Consider the following 7,500-nt stretch of genomic DNA (forward strand, 5'->3'; position numbering starts at 1 on the left):
CAGACGCGCTACCGTTGCGCCACAGAGTCTGTTGCATGATTCAACCAAACGAGTGAAAAGGGCAGGGCGAACTGTGATTGATTTTAGAAAATTGCATATTGCTTGGGGTATCAAATGGCTCAATTTTGGACTAACATCCACCTCATCTTTTCTGACGGACAGCCAAGCTTGAAAGTAAACTATGACCCTGACGTGATTTGAACACGCAACCTTCTGATCTCGAGTCAGACGCGCTACCGTTGCGCCACAGAGTCTGTTACATGATTCAACCAAACGAGTGAAAAGGGCAGGACGAACAGCAATTCATTTTAGAAAATTGCATATTGCTTGGGGTATCAAATGGCTCAATTTTAAAATAACATCCTGCTCATCTGTTCTGACAGACAGCTAAATTTGAAAGTAAACTATGACCCTGACGTGATTTGAACACGCAACCTTCTGATCTGGAGTCAGACGCGCTACCGTTGCGCCACAGAGTCTGTTACATGATTAAACCAAACGAGTGAAAAGGGCAGGGGGAACTGTGATTGATTTTAGAAAATTGCATATTGCTTGGGGTATCAAATGGCTCAATTTTGGACTAACATCCACCTCAACTTTTCTGACGGACAGCCAAGCTTGAAAGTAAACTATGACCATTACGTGATTTGAACACGCAACCTTCTGATCTCGAGTCAGACGCGCTACCGTTGCGCCACAGAGTCTGTTACATGATTCAACCAAACGAGTGAAAAGGGCAGGGCGAACTGTGATTGATTTTAGAAAATTGCATATTGCTTGGGGTATCAAATGGCTCAATTTTGGACTAACATCCACCTCATCTTTTCTGACGGACAGCCAAGCTTGAAAGTAAACTATGACCCTGACGTGATTTGAACACGGAACCTTCTGATCTGGAGTCAGACGCGCTACCATTGCGCCACAGAGTCTGTTACATGATTCAACCAAACGAGTGAAAAGGGCAGGGCGAACAGCAATTGATTTTAGAAAATTGCATATTACTTGGGGTATCAAATGGCTCAATTTTAAAATAACATCCTCCTCATCTGTTCTGACAGACAGCTAAGTTTGAAAGTAAACTATGACCCTGACGTGATTTGAACACGCAACCTTCTGATCTGAAGTCAGACGCGCTACCGTTGCGCCACAGAGTCTGATACACCATCCAACCAAACGATTTAAAACGGCAGAGCTACGATAATGAGAAAATTGGAAATAGCTCAAGGTATTAAATGAGCACATTTGGACCAAATCCACCTTTAAATAGAATCATGTATGCATCAGATTGGCTGCAAACAATGACCCTGACGTGATTTGAACACGCAACCTTCTGATCTGGAGTCAGACGCGCTACCGTTGCGCCACAGAGTCTGTTACATGATTCAATCAAACGAGTGAAAAGGGCAGGGCGAACTATAATTGATTTTAGAAAATTGCATATTGCTTGGGTTATCAAATGGCTCAATTTTGGACTAACATCCACCTCATCTTTTCTGACAGACAGCCAAGCTTGAAAGTAAACTATGACCCTGACGTGATTTGAACACGCAACCTTCTGATCTGGAGTCAGACGCGCTACCATTGCGCCACAGAGTCTGTTACATGATTCAACCAAACGAGTGAAAAGGGCAGGGCGAACAGCAATTGATTTTAGAAAATTGCATATTACTTGGGGTATCAAATGGCTCAATTTTAAAATAACATCCTCCTCATCTGTTCTGACAGACAGCTAAGTTTGAAAGTAAACTATGACCCTGACGTGATTTGAACACGCAACCTTCTGATCTGGAGTCAGACGCGCTACCGTTGCGCCACAGAGTCTGATACACCATCCAACCAAACGATTTAAAACGGCAGAGCTACGATAATGAGAAAATTGCAAATAGCTCAAGGTATTAAATGAGCACATTTGGACCAAATCCACCTTTAAATAGAATGATGTATGCATCAGATTGGCTGCAAACAATGACCCTGACGTGATTTGAACACGCAACCTTCAGATCTGGAGTCAGACGCGCTACCGTTGCGCCAAAGAGTCTGATACACCATCCAACCAAACGATTTAAAACGGCAGAGCTACGATAATGAGAAAATTGCAAATAGCTCAAGGTATTAAATGAGCACATTTGGACCAAATCCACCTTTAAATAGAATCATGTATGCATCAGATTGGCTGCAAACAATGACCCTGACGTGATTTGAACACGCAACCTTCTGATCTGGAGTCAGACGCGCTACCGTTGCGCCACAGAGTCTGTTACATGATTCAATCAAACGAGTGAAAAGGGCAGGGCGAACTATAATTGATTTTAGAAAATTGCATATTGCTTGGGTTATCAAATGGCTCAATTTTGGACTAACATCCACCTCATCTTTTCTGACAGACAGCCAAGCTTGAAAGTAAACTATGACCCTGACGTGATTTGAACACGCAACCTTCTGATCTGGAGTCAGACGCGCTACCGTTGCGCCACAGAGTCTGATACACCATCCAACAAAACGATTTAAAACGGCAGAGCTACGATAATGAGAAAATTGCAAATAGCTCAAGGTATTCAATGAGCACATTTGGACCAAATCCACCTTTAAATAGAATGATGTATGCATCAGATTGGCTGCAAACAATGACCCTGACGTGATTTGAACACGCAACCTTCTGATCTGGAGTCAGACGCGCTAGCGTTGCGCCACAGAGTCTGTTACATGATTCAATCAAACGAGTGAAAAGGGCAGGGCGAACTATAATTGATTTTAGAAAATTGCATATTGCTTGGGTTATCAAATGGCTCAATTTTGGACTAACATCAACCTCATCTTTTCTGACGGACAGCTTAAGCTTAAAAGTAAACAATGACCCTGACGTGATTTGAACACGCAACCTTCTGATCTGGAGTCAGACGCGCTACCGTTGCGCCACAGAGTCTGTTGCATGATTCAACCAAACGAGTGAAAAGGGCAGGGCGAACTGTGATTGATTTTAGAAAATTGCATATTGCTTGGGGTATCAAATGGCTCAATTTTGGACTAACATCCACCTCATCTTTTCTGACGGACAGCCAAGCTTGAAAGTAAACTATGACCCTGACGTGATTTGAACACGCAACCTTCTGATCTCGAGTCAGACGCGCTACCGTTGCGCCACAGAGTCTGTTACATGATTCAACCAAACGAGTGAAAAGGGCAGGACGAACAGCAATTCATTTTAGAAAATTGCATATTGCTTGGGGTATCAAATGGCTCAATTTTAAAATAACATCCTGCTCATCTGTTCTGACAGACAGCTAAATTTGAAAGTAAACTATGACCCTGACGTGATTTGAACACGCAACCTTCTGATCTGGAGTCAGACGCGCTACCATTGCGCCACAGAGTCTGTTACATGATTCAACCAAACGAGTGAAAAGGGCAGGGCGAACAGCAATTGATTTTAGAAAATTGCATATTACTTGGGGTATCAAATGGCTCAATTTTAAAATAACATCCTCCTCATCTGTTCTGACAGACAGCTAAGTTTGAAAGTAAACTATGACCCTGACGTGATTTGAACACGCAACCTTCTGATCTGGAGTCAGACGCGCTACCGTTGCGCCACAGAGTCTGATACACCATCCAACCAAACGATTTAAAACGGCAGAGCTACGATAATGAGAAAATTGCAAATAGCTCAAGGTATTAAATGAGCACATTTGGACCAAATCCACCTTTAAATAGAATGATGTATGCATCAGATTGGCTGCAAACAATGACCCTGACGTGATTTGAACACGCAACCTTCAGATCTGGAGTCAGACGCGCTACCGTTGCGCCAAAGAGTCTGATACACCATCCAACCAAACGATTTAAAACGGCAGAGCTACGATAATGAGAAAATTGCAAATAGCTCAAGGTATTAAATGAGCACATTTGGACCAAATCCACCTTTAAATAGAATCATGTATGCATCAGATTGGCTGCAAACAATGACCCTGACGTGATTTGAACACGCAACCTTCTGATCTGGAGTCAGACGCGCTACCGTTGCGCCACAGAGTCTGTTACATGATTCAATCAAACGAGTGAAAAGGGCAGGGCGAACTATAATTGATTTTAGAAAATTGCATATTGCTTGGGTTATCAAATGGCTCAATTTTGGACTAACATCCACCTCATCTTTTCTGACAGACAGCCAAGCTTGAAAGTAAACTATGACCCTGACGTGATTTGAACACGCAACCTTCTGATCTGGAGTCAGACGCGCTACCGTTGCGCCACAGAGTCTGTTACATGATTCAACCAAACGAGTGAAAAGGGCAGGGCGAACTGTGATTGATTTTAGAAAATTGCATATTGCTTGGGGTATCAAATGGCTCAATTTTGGACTAACATCCACCTCATCTTTTCTGACGGACAGCCAAGCTTGAAAGTAAACTATGACCCTGACGTGATTTGAACACGCAACCTTCTGATCTGGAGTCAGACGCGCTACCGTTGCGCCACAGAGTCTGATACACCATCCAACCAAACGATTTAAAACGGCAGAGCTACGATAATGAGAAAATTGCAAATAGCTCAAGGTATTCAATGAGCACATTTGGACCAAATCCACCTTTAAATAGAATGATGTATGCATCAGATTGGCTGCAAACAATGACCCTGACGTGATTTGAACACGCAACCTTCTGATCTGGAGTCAGACGCGCTAGCGTTGCGCCACAGAGTCTGTTACATGATTCAATCAAACGAGTGAAAAGGGCAGGGCGAACTATAATTGATTTTAGAAAATTGCATATTGCTTGGGTTATCAAATGGCTCAATTTTGGACTAACATCAACCTCATCTTTTCTGACGGACAGCTTAAGCTTAAAAGTAAACAATGACCCTGACGTGATTTGAACACGCAACCTTCTGATCTGGAGTCAGACGCGCTACCGTTGCGCCACAGAGTCTGTTGCATGATTCAACCAAACGAGTGAAAAGGGCAGGGCGAACTGTGATTGATTTTAGAAAATTGCATATTGCTTGGGGTATCAAATGGCTCAATTTTGGACTAACATCCACCTCATCTTTTCTGACGGACAGCCAAGCTTGAAAGTAAACTATGACCCTGACGTGATTTGAACACGCAACCTTCTGATCTCGAGTCAGACGCGCTACCGTTGCGCCACAGAGTCTGTTACATGATTCAACCAAACGAGTGAAAAGGGCAGGACGAACAGCAATTCATTTTAGAAAATTGCATATTGCTTGGGGTATCAAATGGCTCAATTTTAAAATAACATCCTGCTCATCTGTTCTGACAGACAGCTAAATTTGAAAGTAAACTATGACCCTGACGTGATTTGAACACGCAACCTTCTGATCTGGAGTCAGACGCGCTACCGTTGCGCCACAGAGTCTGTTACATGATTAAACCAAACGAGTGAAAAGGGCAGGGGGAACTGTGATTGATTTTAGAAAATTGCATATTGCTTGGGGTATCAAATGGCTCAATTTTGGACTAACATCCACCTCAACTTTTCTGACGGACAGCCAAGCTTGAAAGTAAACTATGACCATTACGTGATTTGAACACGCAACCTTCTGATCTCGAGTCAGACGCGCTACCGTTGCGCCACAGAGTCTGTTACATGATTCAACCAAACGAGTGAAAAGGGCAGGGCGAACTGTGATTGATTTTAGAAAATTGCATATTGCTTGGGGTATCAAATGGCTCAATTTTGGACTAACATCCACCTCATCTTTTCTGACGGACAGCCAAGCTTGAAAGTAAACTATGACCCTGACGTGATTTGAACACGGAACCTTCTGATCTGGAGTCAGACGCGCTACCATTGCGCCACAGAGTCTGTTACATGATTCAACCAAACGAGTGAAAAGGGCAGGGCGAACAGCAATTGATTTTAGAAAATTGCATATTACTTGGGGTATCAAATGGCTCAATTTTAAAATAACATCCTCCTCATCTGTTCTGACAGACAGCTAAGTTTGAAAGTAAACTATGACCCTGACGTGATTTGAACACGCAACCTTCTGATCTGAAGTCAGACGCGCTACCGTTGCGCCAAAGAGTCTGATACACCATCCAACCAAACGATTTAAAACGGCAGAGCTACGATAATGAGAAAATTGCAAATAGCTCAAGGTATTAAATGAGCACATTTGGACCAAATCCACCTTTAAATAGAATCATGTATGCATCAGATTGGCTGCAAACAATGACCCTGACGTGATTTGAACACGCAACCTTCTGATCTGGAGTCAGACGCGCTACCGTTGCGCCACAGAGTCTGTTACATGATTCAATCAAACGAGTGAAAAGGGCAGGGCGAACTATAATTGATTTTAGAAAATTGCATATTGCTTGGGTTATCAAATGGCTCAATTTTGGACTAACATCCACCTCATCTTTTCTGACAGACAGCCAAGCTTGAAAGTAAACTATGACCCTGACGTGATTTGAACACGCAACCTTCTGATCTGGAGTCAGACGCGCTACCATTGCGCCACAGAGTCTGTTACATGATTCAATCAAACGAGTGAAAAGGGCAGGGCGAACTATAATTGATTTTAGAAAATTGCATATTGCTTGGGTTATCAAATGGCTCAATTTTGGACTAACATCAACCTCATCTTTTCTGACGGACAGCTTAAGCTTAAAAGTAAACAATGACCCTGACGTGATTTGAACACGCAACCTTCTGATCTGGAGTCAGACGCGCTACCGTTGCGCCACAGAGTCTGTTGCATGATTCAACCAAACGAGTGAAAAGGGCAGGGCGAACTGTGATTGATTTTAGAAAATTGCATATTGCTTGGGGTATCAAATGGCTCAATTTTGGACTAACATCCACCTCATCTTTTCTGACGGACAGCCAAGCTTGAAAGTAAACTATGACCCTGACGTGATTTGAACACGCAACCTTCTGATCTCGAGTCAGACGCGCTACCGTTGCGCCACAGAGTCTGTTACATGATTCAACCAAACGAGTGAAAAGGGCAGGACGAACAGCAATTCATTTTAGAAAATTGCATATTGCTTGGGGTATCAAATGGCTCAATTTTAAAATAACATCCTGCTCATCTGTTGTGACAGACAGCTAAATTTGAAAGTAAACTATGACCCTGACGTGATTTGAACACGCAACCTTCTGATCTGGAGTCAGACGCGCTACCATTGCGCCACAGAGTCTGTTACATGATTCAACCAAACGAGTGAAAAGGGCAGGGCGAACAGCAATTGATTTTAGAAAATTGCATATTACTTGGGGTATCAAATGGCTCAATTTTAAAATAACATCCTCCTCATCTGTTCTGACAGACAGCTAAGTTTGAAAGTAAACTATGACCCTGACGTGATTTGAACACGCAACCTTCTGATCTGGAGTCAGACGCGCTACCGTTGCGCCACAGAGTCTGATACACCATCCAACCAAACGATTTAAAACGGCAGAGCTACGATAATGAGAAAATTGCAAATAGCTCAAGGTATTAAATGAGCACATTTGGACCAAATCCACCTTT

General features: G+C 42.9%; 1 protein-coding gene and 32 non-coding genes across 33 annotated transcripts in view; 1 reads left to right on the plus strand and 32 right to left on the minus strand.

Annotated features, from left to right (window-relative positions):
• trnaw-cca (transfer RNA tryptophan (anticodon CCA)) overlaps positions 1 to 29 on the minus strand; it is a 72-nt gene extending 43 nt beyond the window's left edge. Inside the window, exon 1 of the tRNA in view lies at positions 1 to 29. This exon is cut by the window's left edge and continues 43 nt beyond it. This is a non-coding gene — a tRNA (tRNA-Trp).
• Positions 1 to 7,500, plus strand: part of fermt3b (FERM domain containing kindlin 3b) — a 104,961-nt gene that overhangs the window by 62,697 nt on the left and 34,764 nt on the right. The window lies entirely within an intron of this gene.
• trnas-cga (transfer RNA serine (anticodon CGA)) lies at positions 183 to 254 on the minus strand. The gene has a single exon. It is a non-coding gene; the product is annotated as a tRNA-Ser (tRNA).
• Positions 408 to 479, minus strand: trnaw-cca (transfer RNA tryptophan (anticodon CCA)). Its single transcript has one exon. It is a non-coding gene; the product is annotated as a tRNA-Trp (tRNA).
• Positions 633 to 704, minus strand: trnas-cga (transfer RNA serine (anticodon CGA)). Its single transcript has one exon. It is a non-coding gene; the product is annotated as a tRNA-Ser (tRNA).
• Positions 858 to 929, minus strand: trnaw-cca (transfer RNA tryptophan (anticodon CCA)). Its single transcript has one exon. It is a non-coding gene; the product is annotated as a tRNA-Trp (tRNA).
• trnaw-cca (transfer RNA tryptophan (anticodon CCA)) lies at positions 1,300 to 1,371 on the minus strand. Its single transcript has one exon. It is a non-coding gene; the product is annotated as a tRNA-Trp (tRNA).
• Positions 1,525 to 1,596, minus strand: trnaw-cca (transfer RNA tryptophan (anticodon CCA)). The gene has a single exon. It is a non-coding gene; the product is annotated as a tRNA-Trp (tRNA).
• Positions 1,750 to 1,821, minus strand: trnaw-cca (transfer RNA tryptophan (anticodon CCA)). The gene has a single exon. It is a non-coding gene; the product is annotated as a tRNA-Trp (tRNA).
• Positions 1,967 to 2,038, minus strand: trnaw-cca (transfer RNA tryptophan (anticodon CCA)). The gene has a single exon. It is a non-coding gene; the product is annotated as a tRNA-Trp (tRNA).
• Positions 2,184 to 2,255, minus strand: trnaw-cca (transfer RNA tryptophan (anticodon CCA)). Its single transcript has one exon. It is a non-coding gene; the product is annotated as a tRNA-Trp (tRNA).
• Positions 2,409 to 2,480, minus strand: trnaw-cca (transfer RNA tryptophan (anticodon CCA)). Its single transcript has one exon. It is a non-coding gene; the product is annotated as a tRNA-Trp (tRNA).
• Positions 2,626 to 2,697, minus strand: trnaw-cca (transfer RNA tryptophan (anticodon CCA)). Its single transcript has one exon. It is a non-coding gene; the product is annotated as a tRNA-Trp (tRNA).
• trnaw-cca (transfer RNA tryptophan (anticodon CCA)) lies at positions 2,852 to 2,923 on the minus strand. Its single transcript has one exon. It is a non-coding gene; the product is annotated as a tRNA-Trp (tRNA).
• On the minus strand, positions 3,077 to 3,148 carry trnas-cga (transfer RNA serine (anticodon CGA)). Its single transcript has one exon. It is a non-coding gene; the product is annotated as a tRNA-Ser (tRNA).
• Positions 3,302 to 3,373, minus strand: trnaw-cca (transfer RNA tryptophan (anticodon CCA)). Its single transcript has one exon. It is a non-coding gene; the product is annotated as a tRNA-Trp (tRNA).
• trnaw-cca (transfer RNA tryptophan (anticodon CCA)) lies at positions 3,527 to 3,598 on the minus strand. The gene has a single exon. It is a non-coding gene; the product is annotated as a tRNA-Trp (tRNA).
• On the minus strand, positions 3,744 to 3,815 carry trnaw-cca (transfer RNA tryptophan (anticodon CCA)). The gene has a single exon. It is a non-coding gene; the product is annotated as a tRNA-Trp (tRNA).
• Positions 3,961 to 4,032, minus strand: trnaw-cca (transfer RNA tryptophan (anticodon CCA)). The gene has a single exon. It is a non-coding gene; the product is annotated as a tRNA-Trp (tRNA).
• On the minus strand, positions 4,186 to 4,257 carry trnaw-cca (transfer RNA tryptophan (anticodon CCA)). The gene has a single exon. It is a non-coding gene; the product is annotated as a tRNA-Trp (tRNA).
• On the minus strand, positions 4,411 to 4,482 carry trnaw-cca (transfer RNA tryptophan (anticodon CCA)). The gene has a single exon. It is a non-coding gene; the product is annotated as a tRNA-Trp (tRNA).
• On the minus strand, positions 4,628 to 4,699 carry trnaw-cca (transfer RNA tryptophan (anticodon CCA)). The gene has a single exon. It is a non-coding gene; the product is annotated as a tRNA-Trp (tRNA).
• Positions 4,854 to 4,925, minus strand: trnaw-cca (transfer RNA tryptophan (anticodon CCA)). Its single transcript has one exon. It is a non-coding gene; the product is annotated as a tRNA-Trp (tRNA).
• Positions 5,079 to 5,150, minus strand: trnas-cga (transfer RNA serine (anticodon CGA)). The gene has a single exon. It is a non-coding gene; the product is annotated as a tRNA-Ser (tRNA).
• On the minus strand, positions 5,304 to 5,375 carry trnaw-cca (transfer RNA tryptophan (anticodon CCA)). The gene has a single exon. It is a non-coding gene; the product is annotated as a tRNA-Trp (tRNA).
• Positions 5,529 to 5,600, minus strand: trnas-cga (transfer RNA serine (anticodon CGA)). The gene has a single exon. It is a non-coding gene; the product is annotated as a tRNA-Ser (tRNA).
• trnaw-cca (transfer RNA tryptophan (anticodon CCA)) lies at positions 5,754 to 5,825 on the minus strand. The gene has a single exon. It is a non-coding gene; the product is annotated as a tRNA-Trp (tRNA).
• On the minus strand, positions 6,196 to 6,267 carry trnaw-cca (transfer RNA tryptophan (anticodon CCA)). The gene has a single exon. It is a non-coding gene; the product is annotated as a tRNA-Trp (tRNA).
• trnaw-cca (transfer RNA tryptophan (anticodon CCA)) lies at positions 6,421 to 6,492 on the minus strand. The gene has a single exon. It is a non-coding gene; the product is annotated as a tRNA-Trp (tRNA).
• trnaw-cca (transfer RNA tryptophan (anticodon CCA)) lies at positions 6,647 to 6,718 on the minus strand. The gene has a single exon. It is a non-coding gene; the product is annotated as a tRNA-Trp (tRNA).
• trnas-cga (transfer RNA serine (anticodon CGA)) lies at positions 6,872 to 6,943 on the minus strand. The gene has a single exon. It is a non-coding gene; the product is annotated as a tRNA-Ser (tRNA).
• trnaw-cca (transfer RNA tryptophan (anticodon CCA)) lies at positions 7,097 to 7,168 on the minus strand. Its single transcript has one exon. It is a non-coding gene; the product is annotated as a tRNA-Trp (tRNA).
• On the minus strand, positions 7,322 to 7,393 carry trnaw-cca (transfer RNA tryptophan (anticodon CCA)). The gene has a single exon. It is a non-coding gene; the product is annotated as a tRNA-Trp (tRNA).

This window comes from Pungitius pungitius, chromosome 2, assembly GCF_949316345.1.
Source record: "Pungitius pungitius chromosome 2, fPunPun2.1, whole genome shotgun sequence".
NCBI classification, from domain to species: Eukaryota; Metazoa; Chordata; class Actinopteri; order Perciformes; family Gasterosteidae; genus Pungitius; species Pungitius pungitius.